This window comes from Procambarus clarkii, chromosome 6 (genome assembly GCF_040958095.1).
Source record: "Procambarus clarkii isolate CNS0578487 chromosome 6, FALCON_Pclarkii_2.0, whole genome shotgun sequence".
NCBI lineage: Eukaryota > Metazoa > Arthropoda > Malacostraca > Decapoda > Cambaridae > Procambarus > Procambarus clarkii.
The window spans coordinates 56,830,719-56,850,657 of NC_091155.1; positions in this window are offsets into that span (position 1 = coordinate 56,830,719).

Here is a 19,939-nt window from a genome sequence, read left to right on the forward strand (position 1 = left end):
AGAAAAGACATATGACAATGTTGTTTCCAATACAAATGATAAAAATCAATGTTGTTTCCAATACAAATGATAAAAATCAATGTGTTTTCATTAGAATTAACTAAAATGTTCCTGATTTTCCATTTATATTACCGATGGAAGATGTACACGTAAAACCGCTCCATTCCGGCTGAAACGTCGATATATGCAATAAAACCGAACTTCTCCCCTTTTCAATATCTTACTCAGTATTTTAACGAAAAACAAATAGATGATTGAAAATAAAGTATTTAAGGTTAATTTCTAATCAATTATGTGTTTGCATCATTTTTATCGTATATTTATTGAATTAATAACAATAAACTGAAAATTCACAAAAACGTGGATAAACAGCAAAATATTGCCTAATTCGATGATATTTTGTTTATATCACATAAAGGAAAAGGGGGATGATAAACGTCAAAATATTACTAAATTTGATGATTTTTAGTACGAAACAAAATTCAAGAAATCTTGCTTAAAATGTAATATTATGCGAAATTCTTATATATGAAGGCAAAATCACATATCGTGATACTACATGAAATAGTATCGAAATATTGGTAAAAATGAATATATATACGTAATATCATGAAAAACGTGAAAAAAGTCACTATTATACCAAATTTGAGGATTTTACCTTCGAATCATAAAGCGAGGTTTCGTATTATTTAAATCGAAGAAAAGACATATGACAATGTTGTTTCCAATACAAATGATAAAAATCAATGTGTTTTCATTAGAGTTAACTAAAATGTTCCTGATTTTCCTCTTATATTACCGATGGAAGATGTACATGTAAAACCGCTCTATTCCGGCTGAAACGTCGATATATGCAATAGAAAGGAACTTCCCCCCTTTTCAATATCTTACTCAGTATTTTAACGAGAAACAAACAGATGATTGAAAATTAAGTATTTAAGGTTAATTTCTTATCAATTATGTGTTTGCATCATTTTTGTTGTATATTTAATGAATTAATAACAATAAACTGAAAATTTACAAAAACGTTTAAAAACAGCAAAATATTGCCTAATTCGATGATATTTTGTTTATATCACATGAAGGAAAAGGGGGATGATAAACGTCAAAATATTACTAAATTTGATGATTTTTAGTACGAAACAAAATTCAAGAAAACTTGCTTAAAATGCAATATTATGCGAAATTCTTAGATTTGAAGGCAAAATCACATGTCGTGATACTACATGAAATATTATCGAAATATTGGTAAAAATGAATAAATATACGTAATATCATGAAAAACGTGAAAAAAGTCACTATTATACCAAATTTGAGGATTTTAACTTCGAATCATAAAGCGAGGTTTCGTATTATTTAGATCGAAGAAAAGACATATGACAATGTTGTTTCCAATACAAATGAAAAAAATCAATGTGTTTTCATTAGAATTAACTAAAATGTTCCTGATTTTCCTCTTATATTACCGATGGAAGATGTACACGTAAAACCGCTCTATTCCGGCTGAAACGTCGATATATGCAATAAAAACAGAACTTCTCCCCTTTTCAATATCTTACTCAGTATTTTAACGAGAAACAAATAGATGATTGAAAATTAAGTATTTAAGGTTAATATCTAATCAATTATGTGTTTGCATGATTTTTATCGTATATTTAATGAATTAATACCAATAAACTGAAAATTCTCAAAAACGTGGAAAAATGGCAAAATATTGCCTAATTCGATGATATTTTGTTTAAATCACATAAAGGAAATGGGGATGATAAACGTCAAAATATTGCTAAATTCGATGATTTTTAGTACGAAACAAAATGCAAGAAACATTCTTAAAAATGCAAAACTTGCGAAATTCTGAGATATGAAGGCCAAATCACATATCATGAGAAAATATGAAGTAGTATCGAAATATTGGTAAAACGAATAAATTTACGTAAAATCACACTTCATAAAAAACGTAAAAAAAAGTCAATATTTTACCATATTTGAGGGTTTTAACTTCAAATCATAGAGCGAGGTCTATGCATCACTCTCAAGAGCCTCTGCATTCCTCTCTTGTGACTCTGCATCCCCTCACTTGAGCCTCTGCTTCCCTCTCTTAAGCCTGGAAGATGGTTACTGTGATGAAGAATGTGTATAGTGAAGATGGTTACTGTGATGATATACTACAGGTATACTACCGGACCCAGGTATACTACAGGACCCAGAGTAAGTGTCAGGTATACTACAGGACCCAGAGTGAGTGTCACTTATACTACAGTACCCAGAGTGAGTGTCAGGTATACTACAGTACCCAGAGTGAGTGTCAGGTATACTACAGTACCCGGAGGGAGTGTACTCCCTCTTCAGGTACTCCACTTGTTACTGTTTGCCAGTCCGACTTCTCGCCCCTTACCATTACCCTCTGGCTCCTTCCTGTTAGGTAGTTCTTCACCTATACTAGGGCCTTTCCGCATGCTCCTGCCTGCCTCTCAAGTTTGTATAGCAGTCTCATGTGCGGTACTGTATGTGTGTGTGTGTGTGTGTGTGTGTGTGTGTGTGTGTGTGTGTGTGTGTGTGTGTGTGTGTGTGTGTGTGTGTGTGTGTGTGTGTGTGTGTGTGTGTAATATACATTAAACAAGATGGAGTATCCTGTGTTCGGGTGATGGAGATCAAATCTTCACTACACACAGTCTTCATCACTGTAACCATCTTCACTATACACTGTCTTCATCACAGTAACCATCTTCACTATACACAGTTTCATCACAGTAACCCTCTTCACTACACACTGTCTTCATCACAGTAACTATCTTCACTATACACAGTCTTCATCACAGTAACCATCTTCACTATACACAGTCTTCATCACAGTAACTATCTTCACTACACACAGTCTTCATCACTGTAACTATCTTCACTACACACAGTCTTCATCACAGTAACCATCTTAACTATACACAGCCTTCATCACAGTAACCATCTTCACTATACACAGTCTTCATCACAGTAACCATCTTCACTACACACTGTCTTCATCACAGTAACCATCTTCACTACACACAGTCTTCATCACAGTAACTATCTTCACTACACACAGTCTTCATCACAGTAACCATCTTCACTATATACAGCCTTCATCACAGTAACCATCTTCACTATACACAGTCTTCATCACAGTAACCATATTCACTATACACAGTCTTCATCACAGTAACCATCTTCACTACACACAGTCTTCATCACAGTAACCATCTACACTATACACTGTCTTCATCACAGTAACCATCTTCACTACACACAGTCTTCACCACTGTAACCATCTTCACTATACACAGTCTTCATCACAGCAACCATCTTCACTATATAATGTCGTCATCACAGTAACCATCTTCACTACACTTCCTGACACTCACTCTGGGTACTGTAGTATACCTGACACTCACTCTTGGTACTGTAGTATACCTGACACTCACTCTAGGTCCTGTAATATACCTGACACTCACTCTGGGTCCTGAAGTATACCTGACACTCACTCTGGGTACTGTAGTATACCTGACACTCACTCTGGGTAATGTAGTATACCTGAAACTATCTCTGGGTAATGTAGTATACCTGACACTCTGGGTACTGTAGTATACCTGACACTCCCTCAAGGTACCGGAGTATACCTGACACTCTGGGTATTGTAGTATACCTAACACTCCCTCCGGGTACTGTAGTATACCTGACACTCACTTTGGGTACTGTAGTATTCCTGACACTCACTCTGGGTACTGTAGTATACCTGACACTCACTCTGTGTCCTGTAGTATACCTGACACTCACTCTGGGTCCTGTAGTATACCTGACACTCACTCTGGGTACTGTAGTATACATGACACTCTGGGTCCTGTAGTATACCTGACACTCACTCTGAGTACTGTAGTATACCTGACACTCACTCTGGGTACTGTAGTATACCTGACACTCACTCTGGGTCCTGTAGTATACCTGACACTCATTCTGGGTACTGTAGTATACCTGATACTCACTCTAGGTCCTGTAGTATTCCTGACACTCACTCTGGGTACTGTAGTATACCTGACACTCTGGGTACTGTAGTATACCTGACACTCACTCTGGGTCCAGTAGCATACCTGAAACTCACTCTGGGTACTGTAGTATACCTGACACTCTGGGTACTGTAGCATACCTGACACTCACTCTGGGTACTGCAGTATACCTGACACTCTGGGTACTGTAGTATACCTGACACCCACTCTGGGTCTTGTAGTATACCTGACACTCACTCTGGGTTCTGTAGTATACCAGACACTCACTCTGGGTCCTGCAGTATACCTGACACTCTGGGTACTGTAGCATACCTGACACTCACTCTGGGTACTGTAGTATACCTGACACTCTGGGTACTGTAGCATACCTGACACTCACTCTGGGTACTGTAGTATACCTGACACTCTGGGTACTATAGTATACCTGACACTCACTCTGGGTCCAGTAGCATACCTGAAACTCACTCTGGGTACTGTAGTATACCTGACACTCTGGGTACTGTAGCATACCTGACACTCACTCTGGGTATTGTAGTATACCTGACACTCTGGGTACTGTAGTATACCTGACACTCACTCTGGGTCTTGTAGTATACCTGACACTCTGGGTCCTGTAGTATACCTGACACTCTGGGTACTGTAGCATACCTGACACTCACTCTGGGTCCTGTAGTATACCTGACACTCACTCTGGGTATTGTAGTATACCTGACACTCTGGGTACTGTAGTATACCTGACACTCACTCTGGGTACTGTAGTATACCTGACACTCACTCTGGGTCTTGTAGTATACCTGACACTCACTCTGGGTCCTGTAGTATACCTGACACTCACTCTGGGTCCTGTAGTATACCTGACACTCACTCTGGGTCTTGTAGTATACCTGACACTCACTCTGGGTCCTGTAGTATACCTGACACTCACTCTGAGTCCTGTAGTATACCTGACACTCACTCTGGTTACTGTAGTATACCTGACACTCACTCTCGGTACTGTAGTATACCTGACACTCACTCTGGGTACTGTAGTATACCTGACACTCTGGGTACTGTAGTATACCTGACACTCTGGGTACTGTAGTATACCTGACACTCTGGGTACTGTAGTATACCTGACATTCTGGGTACTGTAGTATACCTGACACTCTGGGTACTGTAGTATACCTGACACTCTGGGTACTGTAGTATACCTGACACTCTGGGTACTGTAGTATACCTGACACTCTGGGTACTGCAGTATACCTGACCTGAGCTTCCGCACAGGTCTTGACGTCATTAACTGTACTTCGCTCCATCACCCTCTCCTCCCTCTCACTAGCTTCCCTCACCTCCCTCTCACTAGCTTCCCTCACCTCCCTCTCACTAGCTTCCCTCACCTCCCTCTCTTTGCCTTCCATCGCGTCCCTCCGACTAGCTCTTTTCACTACCTACTATCACCACCACCACCCCTTCACTATAACCATCACCACCATCACCACCACCAACAGTATCACCATCACTTCCACAACCACCACCATCACTACCTTCACCACCATCATCACCCTCACTACCACCACCACCACCATCACCACCTCCATCATAACCACCATCATCACTCCCACAACCACCATCACCATCTCCACCACTATCATCACCTCCACAATGACCACCATCATCACCATCAACACCACTATCATCACCATCACCTCCTCCTCCATAACCACCATCATCACAATGACCACTATCATCACCATCACCTCCTCCACCATAACCACCATCATCACAATGACCACCATCATCACCATCAACACCACTATCATTACCATCACCACCTCCACCATAACCACTATCATCACAATGACCACTATCATGACCATCACCACCTCCACCATAACCCCCACTACCACCATCACCATCTCCACCACTATCATCACCTCCACAATGACCACTATCATCACCATCATCACCATCAACACCACTATCATCACCATCACCTCCTCCACCATAACCACCATCATCACCATCAACCATCACCACCACTATCACTATCACCACCTCCACCATAACCACCATCATCACAATGACCACCATCAAAATCACTATCATCACCATCACCACCTCCACCATAACCACCATCATCACAATGACCACTATCATCACCATCACCACCACTATCACTATCACCATAACCACCATCATCTCAATGGCCACTATCATCACCACTATCATCACCATCACCTCCTCCACCATCATCACAATGACCACCATCATCACCATCAACACCACTATCATCACCATCACCACCTTCTCCATAACCACCATCATCACATTGACCACCATCATCACCATCAACACTACTATCATCACCATCACCACCTCCACCATAACCACCATCATCACAATGACCACTATCATCACCATCACCACCTCCACCATAACCTCCATCATCACAATGACCACCATCATCACCACTATCATCACCATCACCATCTCCACCTTAACCACCATCATCACAATGACCACCATCATCACCATCAACACCACTATCATCACCACCACTATCACCATCTCCTCCACCATAATCACCATCATCACAATGACCACCATCATCAACACCACTATCATCACCATCACCACCTCCACCATTACCACCATCATCACAATGACCACCATCATCAACACCACCACCTCCACCATAACCACCATCATCCCAATGACCATCATCAACACCAACACAACTAACACCACTACTCTCACCTATACCCTCTACCATGACTGGTCAGTATTAATATATAACCAGTTAACTATTTTATTTGTTATCTAGGATATAATTATGGCTGGACAAGTTGGGTGTGCGTGGTAGGTTACACCAGACCGGCATCATGAGCAGTGTTCCTGTCACAAGCTCCTCCTCCCTCTCCTCTCCCTCCTCCATCGACATCAACTATGCCAAGGACATAAGGAGGATCGCAAAGGCACAGGCTACTATGACCGCAAATATGGGAGAGAAGATGGTGATAAAAAACGCAATGAGGAAGTTACCCAAGCATAGAGCTGAGGCTGTGAAGCGAGCTGTTGCTGCCGAAGAGAGATTTAAGCGTGAGGCAGCAGCATACCTCAATAATGAGGAGGTTCCCCCCCGCCACAACCCACCCCCCTCCCGCGCCCTCTACTCCTTCTGAGGAGAAAGATGTGTTATTGTTGTGTTGTGTATAGTAGCAGCTAGCCGTCACTTCCCTGGGAGTTGTGCCCGGCGTGTCCAGTTAACTGCTCTTTGTATAAATGTTAAATGTTTCTTGAGTACGTAATAATAAAGTGTGTGTGTGTGTGTGAGTACTCACGTATTTGTGCCTGCTGGATCGAGCTCTAGCTCATGGACCCCTCATTTCTAGCCGATGATTGTCTAATGCAATGACTCCCGGCCTATTTCCTTATAAGAACACTGTTTTTCCCAAAAACGGTGGGTTTTCTGAGGGGAAGAGAAAACGTACGTCTGGAAGCTGATTGTAACCGCCCCAAGCTGCGCGCGCAACGAGCCGAGGTTATATAAACTCGGACGCAGACTGCGTGGCCCTCTTCCCGACAAGCCAACAGCTGCTCTCTTACAAAACGCTGCTCACTGCTGCTCAGCGAGTCGTAAACACAGAAGTTTAGCATGCTCAACTGTTCCCCCAGCATGGACCCTACACCAGTTCCTATCAACAACGACTCGGAGCAACCCGTCAGGGGCGTCCTGCCCTTCTCAACATTTAAGGTAGTGTTTGTGTTGTTGGCGCGCCGGACCAGTGTTTGTGTTGTTGGCGCGCCTGACCAGTGTTTGTCTGTGTTGGCGCGCGCGCCCCTGAAGCACGCCTGTTGGTTCAGCCTTGGTGACCAAATGCAGGTGCAGTGGACCTAGAGGGGGACGTGACCCTCGGTGTTATAGGGCACTGGTTTTTCTCCAGTAGGTGGCTGTTATTTGAAGCACAATCGGGAGGAGGCCTGTCCACCCCCCATCACGATATGTGATTTGGCCTTCATATCTCAGAATTTCGCATGATATTGCATTTTAAGCAAGTTTTTTTGCATTTTGTTTCGTACTAAAAATCATCGAATTTAGCAATATTTTGACGTTTATCATCCCCTTTTCCATTATGTGATTTAATCAAAATATCATCGAATTAGGCAATATTTTGCCGTTTTTCCACGTTTTTCTGAATTTTCAGTTTATTGTTATTAATTCATTGTTATTAAGTGCAGAGAGCCAGAATTTGGCTCCAAAATATGGCTCAAGCGTTGAATTTGGGATGTTTGGGATATTTTGAAAACTGCAGGGAGGGTTTGGGCAAAATGTGATCCATCGCCGCTTTCAGTAATTGTCATTTTTTCGGTATAAAAGTCGTAATTTCAAACTGCGAATACATGCAGAGAACCAGAATTTGGCTACAAAATATAACTCAAGCGTCGAATTTGGGATGTTTGCTATATTTTGAAAACTGCAGGGAGGGTTTGGGCCTAATGTGATCCATCGCCGCTTCCCGTAATTGACATATTTTCAGTATAAAAAGTCATAATTTCCAACTGCGAATACGTGCTGAGAGCCAGAATTTGGCTATAATGTATGGCTCAAGGGTCGAATTTGGGATGTTTGGGATATTTGAAAACTGCAAGCGGGGTTTGGGCAAAATTTGACGCATCGTTGCTTTCAGTAATTGGCATATTTTCCGTATAAAAAGTCGTAATTTCAAACTGCAAATACGTGCAGAGAGCCAGAATTTGGCTCCAAAATAACGCTCCAGGGTAGAATTTGGGATGTTTGGTATATTTTGAAAGCTGCAGGGGGGTTTGGGCAAAATGTGACCCATCGCCGCTCTCAGTAATTGGCATATTTACGGTATAAAATGACGTAATTTCAAAGTGCGAATACGTGCAGAAAGCTAGAATTTGGCTCCAAAATATGGCTCAAAGGTCGAATTTGGATGTTTGGGATATTTTACAAACTGCAGGGGGGTTTGGGCAAAACGTGACCCATCGTTTCTTTCAGTAATTGGCATATTTTCAAGCGTCAAGTTTGGGATGATTGGGATAAAAAGTCGTAATTTCAAACAGCGAATACGTGCAGAGAGCCAGAATTTGGCTCCAAAAACATTCTCATGGGTCGAATTTGAGATGTTTGGGATATTTTGAAAACTGCAAGGAGGGGGTTTCGGCTAAATGTGACCTATCGCCGCTCTCAGAAATTGGCATATTTTCGGTATAAAATGTCGTAATTTCAAAATGCGAATATGTGCAGAGAGCCACAATTTGGCTCCAAAAGTTGGCTCAAGGGTCGAATTTGGTATGTTTGGGAAATTTTGAAAACTGCAGGGAGGGTTTGGGCAAAATGTGATCCATCGCCGCTCTCAGTAAATGGCATATTTTCGGTATAAAAGACGTAATTTCAAACGGCGAGTACGTGCAGAGAGCCCGAATTTGGTTACAAAATATGGCACAAGGGTCGAATTTGGGATGTTTGAGATAATTTGGAAACTGCAGAGAGGGTTTCGGCAAAATGTGATCCATCGCCGTTTTCAGTAATTGGCTTATTTTCGGTATAAAAAGTCGTAATTTCAAACTGCGAATACGCGCAGAAAGCTAGAATTTGGCTCCAAAATATGGCTCAAAGGTCGAATTAGGGATGTTTGGGATATTTTGCAAATTGCAGAGGGGTATGGGCAAAATGTGACCCATCGCTTCTTTCAGTAATTGGCATATTTTCAAGCGTCAAATTTGGGATGTTTGGGATAAAAATTCGTAATTTCAAACTGCGAATACGTGCAGAGAGCCAGAATTTGGCTCCAAAAACATTCTCAACGGTCGAATTTGGGGTGTTTGGGATATTTTGAAAACTGCAAGGAGGGGGTTTCGGCTAAATGTGACCTATCGCCGATCTCAGTAATTGGCATATTTTAGGTATAAAATGACGTAATTTCAAACTGCGAATATGTGCAGAGAGCCACAATTTGGCTTCAAAATTTCGCTCAAGGGTCGAATTTGCGATGTTTGGGATATTTTGAAAACTGCAGGTGGGTTTGGGCAAAATGTGACCCATCGCTGCTCTCAGTAATTGGCATATTTTCGGTATAAAATGTCGTAATTTCAAACTGCGAATACGTGCAGAGAGCCAGAATTTGGCTCCAAAATAAGGCTCCAGGGTCGAATTTGGGATGTTTGGGATATTTTTAAAACTGCAGGGAGGGTTTGGGCCTAATGTGATCCATCGCCGCTTCCCGTAATTGACATATTTTCAGTATAAAAAGTCATAATTTCCAACTGCGAATACGTGCTGAGAGCTAGAATTTGGCTATAATGTATGGCTCAAGAGTCGAATTTGGGATGTTTGGGATATTTGAAAACTGCAAGCGGGGTTTGGGCAAAATTTGACGCATCGTTGCTTTCAGTAATTGGCATATTTTCCGTATAAAAAGTCGTAATTTCAAACTGCAAATACGTGCAGAGAGCCAGAATTTGGCTCCAAAATAACGCTCCAGGGTAGAATTTGGGATGTTTGGTATATTTTGAAAACTGCAGGGGGGTTTGGGCAAAATGTGACCCATCGCCGCTCTCAGTAATTGGCATTTTTACGGTATAAAATGACGTAATTTCAAAGTGCAAATACGTGCAGAAAGCTAGAATTTGGCTCCAAAATATGGCTCAAAGGTCGAATTTGGATGTTTGGGATATTTTGCAAACTGCAGGGGGGTTTGGGCAAAACGTGACCCATCGTTTCTTTCAGTAATTGGCATATTTTCAAGCGTCAAGTTTGGGATGATTGGGATAAAAAGTCGTAATTTCAAACAGCGAATACGTGCAGAGAGCCAGAATTTGGCTCCAAAAACATTCTCATGGGTCGAATTTGAGATGTTTGGGATATTTTGAAAACTGCAAGGAGGGGGTTTCGGCTAAATGTGACCTATCGTTGCTCTCAGAAATTGGCATATTTTCGGTATAAAATGTCGTAATTTCAAAATGCGAATATGTGCAGAGAGCCACAATTTGGCTCCAAAAGTTGGCTCAAGGGTCGAATTTGGTATGTTTGGGAAATTTTGAAAACTGCACGGAGGGTTTGGGCAAAATGTGATCCATCGCCTCTCAAAGTAATTAGCATATTTTCGGTATAAAAATACCTAATTTAAAACTGCGAATACGTGCAGAGAGCCAAAATTTGGGATGTTTGGGATATTTTGAAAATTGCAGGGGGGGGTTTAGGTAAAATGTGACCTATCGCGGCTCTCAGTAATTGACATATTTTCGGCAAAAAATGTCGCAATTTCAAACTGCGAATAGGTGCAGAGAGCCAGAATTTGGCTCCAAAATATGGCTCAAGGGTTGTATTTGGGATGTTTGGGATATTTTGAAAACTAAATGGTGGGTTTGAGCAAAATGTGATCTATCGCTGCTTTCAGTAATTGGCATTTTTTCGGGATAAAAAGTCGTTATTTCAAGCTGTGAATACGAGCAGAAAGCCCGAATTTGGCTAGAAAATATGGCTCAAGTGTCGAATTTGGGATGCTTTGGATATTTTGAAAACTGCACGGAGGGTTTGGGCAAAATGTGATCCATCGCTGCTTTAAATAATTGATATATTTTCGGTATAAAAATTCCTAATTAAAAACTGCGAATACGTGCAGAGAGCCAGAACTTCGCTCCAAAATATGCCGCAAGGGTGGAATTTGGAATGTTTGCGATACTTTTAAAACTGCAAAAAGGGGTTTGGGCAAAATGTGATCCATTGCTGCTCTCCGTAATTGACATATATTCGGTATAAAAATTCGTAGCTTCAAACTGCAAATACGTGCAGAGAGTCAGAATTTAGCTCCAAAATATGGCTCGAGCGTTGAATTTGGTATGTTTAGTATATTTTGAAAATTGCAGGGAGGGTTTGTGCAGAATGTGATCCATCGCAGCTTTCAGTAATAGGCATATTTTCGGTATAAAAAGTCGTAATTTCTAACTGCGAATAGGTGCAGAGAGCCAGATTTTGGCTCCAAAATATGGCTCAAGCGTCGAATTGAGAATGTTTGAGATATTTTGAAAACTGCACAGAGGGTTTGGGCAAAATGTGACCTATCGCTGCGCTAAGTAATTGGCACGCTTGAGCCAAATTTTGGAGCCAAATTCGGGCTTTCTGCACGTATTCACAGTTTGAAATAACGACTTTTTATCCCGAAAATATGCCAATTACTGAAAGCGGCGATAGATCACATTTTGCTCAAATCCACCATTCAGTTTTCAAAATATCCCAAACATCCCAAATACGACCCTTGAGCCATATTTTGGAGCCAAATTCTGGCTCTCTGCACCTATTCGCAGTTTGAAATTACGACATTTTATACCGAAAATATGTCAATTACTGAGAGCAGCGATTGGTCACATTTTACCTAAACCCCCCCTGCAGTTTTCAAAATATCCCAAACATCCCAAATTTTGGCTCTCTGCACGTATTCGCAGTTTTAAATTAGGTAATTTTATACCGAAAATATGCTAATTACTTTGAGAGGCGATGGAGCACATTTTGCCCACACCCTCCGTGCAGTTTTCAAAATATCCCAAACTTCCCAAATTCGACCCTGGAGCCTTATTTTGGAGCCAAGTTCTTGCTTTCTTCACGTATTCGCAGTTTGAAATAACGACTTTTTATACCGAAAATATGTCAATTACTGAAAGCTGCAATGGGTCACATTCTGCTCAAACCCCCTTGCAGTTTTCAAAATATCCCAAACATACCAAATTCGACCCTTGAGCCAATTTTTGGAGCCAAATTGTGGCTCTCTGCACATATTCGCATTTTGAAATTACGACTTTTTATACCGAAAATATGCCAATTACTGAGAGGGGCGGTAGGTCACATTTAGCCGAACCCCCCTCCTTGCAGTTTTCAAAATATCCCAAACATCCCAAATTCGACCCTTGAGAATGTTATTGAAAACGTGGAAAAACGGCAAATATTGCCTAATTCGATGATATTTTGTTTAAATCACATAAAGGAAAAGGAGATAATAAACGTCAAAATATTTCAAAATGTGAAATTCTGAGATTTGAAGGCCAAATCACATATCGTGATACTACATGAAATAGTATCGAAATATTGGTAAAAATGAATATACATACGTAATATCAAACTACATGAAAAACGTGAAAAAAGTCATTATTTTACCATATATGAAGATTTTAACTTCAAATCATAGAGCGAGGTTTCGTATTATTTAGATCCAAGAAAAGACATATGACTATGTTGTTTCCAATACAAATGATAAAAGCAAATGTGCTTTCATTAGAATTAACTAAAATGTTCCTGATTCTCCGTTTATATTACCGATGGAAGATGTACACGTAAAACCGCTCTAATCTGGCTGAAACGTCGATATATGCAATAAAAACCGAACTTCTCCCCTTTTCAATATCCAATTCAGTATTTTAACGAGAAACAAATGGTTGATTGAAAATAAAGTATTTAAGTTTAATTTCTAATCAATTATGTGTTTGCTTCATTTTTATCGTATATTTAATGAATTAATAACAATAAACTGAAAATTCACAAAAACGTGGAAAAACGGTAAAATATTGCCTAATTCGATGATATTTTTTTTAAATCTCATAGAGGAAAAGGGGATGATAAACGTCAAAATATTGCTTAATTCGATGATTTTTCGTACGAAACAAAATGCAAGAAAACTTGCTTAGAATGCAATATTATGCGAAATTCTGAGATTTGAAGGTCAACTCACATATAGTGATACTACATGAAATAGTATCGAAATATTGGTATAAATGAATATATTTTTTACCAAACTACATGATTAACGTGAAAAGTCACTATTTTACCATATTTGAGGATTTTACCTTCAAGTCATATAGCGAGGTTTCGTTTTATTTAGATCAAAGAAAAGACATATGACAATGTTGTTTCCAATACAAATGATAAAAAACAACGTGTTTTCATTAGAATTAATTAAAAGGTTCTTGATTTTCTGTTTATATTACCGATGGAAGATGTACACGTAAAACCGCTCTAATCCGGCTGAAACATCGATATATGCAATAAAAACCGAACTTCTCCCCTTTTCAATATCTTACTCAGTATTTTAACGAGAAACAAATAGATAATTGAAAATGAAGTATTTAAGTTTATTATCTAATCAATTATGTGTTTGCATCATTTTTATCGTATATTTAATGAATTAATAACAATAAACTGAAAATTCAAAAAAACGTGGAAAAACGGCAAAATATTGCCTAATTCGATGATATTTTGTTTAAATCTCATAGAGGAAAAGGGGATGATAAACGTCAAATATATTGGTAAATTCGATGATTTTTCGTACGAAACAAAATGCAAGAAAACTAGCTTAAAATGCAATATTATGCGATATTATGAGATTTGAAGGCCAAATCACTTATTGTGATACTACATGAAATAGTATCGAAATATTGGTAAAAATGAATATTTTTACGTAATATCAAACTACATGATTGACGTGAAAAAGTCACTATTTTACCATATTTGAGGATTTTAACTACAAATCATAGAGCGAGGTTTCGTATTATTTAGATCCAAGAAAAGACATATGATATTGTTGTTTCCAATACAAATGATAAAAAAAACAATGTTGTTTATTAGAATTAACTAAAATGTTCATGATTTTCCGTTTATTTTACCGATGGAAGACGTACACGTAAAACCGCTCTAATCTGGCTGAAACGTCGATATATGCAATAAAAACCGAACTTCTCCCCTTTTCAATATCCAATTCAGTATTTTAACGAGAAACAAATGGGTGATTGAAAATAAAGTATTTAAGTTTAATTTCTAATCAATTATGTGTTTGCATCATTTTATCGTATATTTAATGAATTAATAACAATAAACTGAAAATTCACAAAAACGTGGAAAAACGGTAAAATATTGCCTAATTCGATGATATTTTGTTTAAATCTCATAGAGGAAAAAAGGATGATAAACGTCAAAATATTGCTAAATTCGATGATTTTTCGTACGAAACAAAATGCAAGAAAACTTGCTTAAAATGCAATATTATGCGACATTCTGAGATTTGAAGGCCAAATCACATAATGTGATACTACATGAAATAGTATCGAAATATTGGTAAAAATGAATATATTTACGTATTATCAAACTACATGATTGACGTGAAAAAGTCACTATTTTACCATATTTGAGGATTTTAACTTCAAATCATAGAGCGAGGTTTCGTATTATTTAGATCCAAGAAAAGACATATGACATTGTTGTTTCCAATACAAATGATAAAAAAACAATGTTGTTTCATTAGAATTAACTAAAATGTTCTTGATTTTCCGTTTATTTTACCGATGGAAGATGTACACGTAAAACCGCTCTAATCCGGCTGAAACGTCGATATATGCAATAAAAACCGAGTTTCTCCCCTTTTCAATATTCTACTCAGTATTTTAACGAGAAACAAATAGATGATTGAAAATGAAGCATTTAAGGTTATTATCTAATCAATTATGTGTTTCCATCATTTTTATTGTATATATAATGAATTATAACCCATAGACTGAAAATTCACAAAAACGTGGAAAAACGGCAAAATATTGCCTAATTCAATGATATTTTGTTTAAGTCATATAAAGGAAAAGGAGATAATAAACGTCAAAATATTGCTAAATTCGATGATTTTTCGTACGAAACAAAATGCAAGAAAACTAGCTTAAAATGCAATATTATGCGACATTCTTAGATTTGAAGGCCAAATCACATATTGTGATACTACATGAAATAGTATCGAAATATTGGTAAAAATTAATATATTTACTTAATATCAAACTACATGAAAAACGTGAAAAAAGTCATTATTTTACCATATTTGAAGATTTTACCTTCAAATCATAGAGCGAGGTTTCGTATTATTTAGATCCAAGAAAAGACATATGACAATGTTGTTTCCAATACAAATGATAAAAAACAATGTGTTTTCTTTAGAAATAACTAAAATGTTCTTGATTTTCCGTTTATTTTACCGATGGAAGAGGTACACGTAAAACCGCTCTAATCCGGCTGAAACGTCGATATATGCAATTAAAACCGAACTTCTCCCCTTTTCAATATTCTACTCAGTATTTTAACGAGAAACAAATAGATGATTGAAAATGAAGTATTTAAGGTTATTATCTAATCAATTATGTGTTTCCATCATTTTTATTGTATATTTAATGAATTATAACCCATAGACTGAAAATTCACAAAAACGTGGAAAAACGGCAAAATATTTCCTAATTCGATGATATTTTGTTTAAATCACATAAAGGAAAAGGAGATAATAAACGTCAAAATATTGATAAATTCGATGATTTTTCGTACGAAACAAAATGCAAGAAAACTTGCTTAAAATGCAATATTATGCGAAATTCTGAGATTTGAAGGCCAAATCACATATCGTGATACTACATTAAATAGTATCGAAATATTGGTAAAAATGAATATATATACGTAATATCAAACTACATGAAAAACGTGAAAAAAGTCATTATTTTACCATATATGAAGATTTTAACTTCAAATCATAGAGCGAGATTTCGTATTAATTAGATCCAAGAAAAGACATATGACTATGTTGTTTCCAATACAAATGATAAAAGCCAATGTGATTTCATTAGAATTAACTAAAATGTTCCTGATTTTCCGTTTATATTACCGATGGAAGATGTACACGTAAAACCGCTCTAATCTGGCTGAAACGTCGATATATGCAATAAAAACCGAACTTCTATCCTTTTCAATATCCAATTCAGTATTTTAACGAGAAACAAATGGTTGATTGAAAATAAAGTATTTAAGTTTAATTTCTAATCAATTATGTGTTTGCATCATTTTTATCGTATATTTAATGAATTAATAACAATAAACTGAAAATTCACAAAAACGTGGAAAAACGGCAAAATATTGCCTAATTCGATGATATTTTGTTTAAATCTCATAGAGGAAAAGGGGATGATAAACGTCAAAATATTGCTAAATTCGATGATTTTTCGAACGAAACAAAATGCAAGAAAACTTGCTTAAAATGCAATATTATGCGACATTCTGAGATTTGACGGCCAAATCACATAATGTGATACTACATGAAATAGTATCGAAATATTGGTAAAAATGAATATATTTACGTAATATCAAACTACATGATTGACGTGAAAAAGTCCCTATTTTACCATATTTGAGGATTTTAACTTCAAATCATAGAGGGAGATTTCGTATTATTTAGATCCAAGAAAAGACATATGACATTGTTGTTTCCAATACAAATGATAAAAAACAATGTTGTTTCATTAGAATTAACTAAAATGTTCTTGATTTTCCGTTTATTTTACCGATGGAAGATGTACACGTAAAACCGCTCTAATCTGGCTGAAACGTCGATATATGCAATAAAAACCGAGTTTCTCCCCTTTTCAATATTCTACTCAGTATTTTAACGAGAAACAAATAGATGATTGAAAATGAAGTATTTAAGGTTATTATCTAATCAATTATGTGTTTGCATCATTTTTATCGTATATTTAATGAATTAATAGCAATAAACTGAAAATTCACAAAAAACGTGGAAAAACGGCAAAATATTGCCTAATTCGATGATAAATCTCATAGAGGAAAAGGGGATGATAAACGTCAAAATATTGCTAAATTCGATGATTTTTCGTACGAAACAAAATGCAAGAAAACTTGCTTAAAATGCAATATTATGCGACATTCTGAGATTTGAAGGCCAAATCACATAATGTGATACTGCATGAAATAGTATCGAAATATTGGTAAAAATGAATATATTTACGTAATATCAAACTACATGATTGACGTGAAAAAGTCACTATTTTACCATATTTGAGGATTTTAACTTCAAATCATAGAGCGAGGTTTCGTATTATTTAGATCCAAGAAAAGACATATAACATTGTTGTTTCCAATAAAAATGATAAAAAAACAATGTTGTTTCATTAGAATTAACTAAAATGTTCTTGATTTTCCGTTTATTTTACCGATGGAAGATGTACACGTAAAACCGCTCTAATCCGGCTGAAACGTCGATATATGCAATAAAAACCGAACTTCTCCCCTTTTCAATATTCTACTCAGTATTTTAACGAGAAACAAATAGATGATTGAAAATGATGTATTTAAGGTTATTATCTAATCAATTATGTGTTTCCATCATTTGGTATAATAATGACTTTTTTCACGTTTTTCATGTAGTTTGATATTACGTAAATAGATTCATTTTTACCAATATTTCGATACTATTTCATGTAGTATCACGATATGAGATTTGACCTTCAAATCTCAGATTTTCGCATAATATTGCATTTTAAGCAAGTTTTCTTGCATTTTGTTTCGTACTAAAAATCATCGAAATCAGCAATATTTTGACGTTTTTCATCCCCTTTTCCTCTATGTGATATAAACAAAATATCATCGAATTAGGCAATATTTTGCTGTTTTTCCACGTTTTTGTGAATTTTCAGTTTATTGCTATTAATTCATTAAATATAAGATAGAAATAATGCAAACACATAATTGATTAGAAATTAACCTTAAACACTTCATTTTCAATCAACTATTTGTTTCTCGTTAAAATACTGAGTAAGATATTGAAAAGGGGAAAAGTTCTGTTTTTATTGCATATATCGACGTTTTAGCCGGATTAGAGCGGTTTTACGTGTACATCTTCCATCGGTAATATAAACGGAAAATCAGGAACATTTTAGTTAATTCTAATGAAAACACATTGATTTTTATCATTTGTATTTGAAACAACATTGTCATATGTCTTTTCTAGGATCTAAATAATACGAAACCTCGCTCTATGATTTGAAGTTAAAATCCTCAAATATGGTAGTATAGTGACTTTTTTCACGTTATTCATGTAGTGTGATTTTACGTATATATATTCGTTTTTACCAATATTTCAATACTACTTCATGTTTTCTCACGATATGTGATTTACCCTTCAAATTTTAGAATTTCGCAAATTTTGCATTTTTAGCAAGTTTTCTTGCATTTTGTTTTGTACTAAAAATCATCGAATTTATCAATATTTTGACCTTCATCATCCCCTTTTCCTGTATGTGATTTAAACAAAATATCATCGAATTAGGCCGTTTTTGCACGTTTTCTTTAATTTTCAGTTTATTGTTATTAATTCATTAAATATACGATAAAAATTATGCAAACACATAATTGATATGAAAATAACCTTAAATACTTCTTTTTCAATCATCTATTTGTTTCTCGTTAAAATACTGAGTAAGATATTGAAAAGGGAAAAGTTCTGTTTTTAATGCATATATCGACGTTTCAGCCGGAGTAGAACGGTTTTACGTGTACATCTTCCATCGGTAATATAAACCGAAAATCAGGAACATTTTAGTTAATTGTAATGAAAACACATTGATTTTTATCATTTGTATTGGAATCAGCATCTTTATACGTCTTTTCTAGGGTCTAAAAAATACGAAACGTCGCTCTATGATTCGAAGTTAAAATCCTCAAATTTGGTATGATAATGACTTTTTTCACGTTTTTCATGTAGTTTGATATTACGTAAATATATTTATTTTTACCAATATTTCGATACTATTTCATGTAATATCACGATATGTGATTTGGCCTTCAAATCTCAGATTTTCGCATAATATTGCATTTTAAGCAAGTTTTCTTGCATTTTGCTTCGTACTAAAAATCATCGAAATCAGCAATATTTTGACGTTTATCATCCCCTTTTCCTTTATGTGATATAAACAAAATATCATCGAATTAGGCAATATTTAGCTGTTTTTCCACGTTTTTGTGAATTTTCAGTTTATTGCTATTAATTCATTAAATATACGATAAAAATAATGCAAACACATAATTGATAAGAAACTAACCT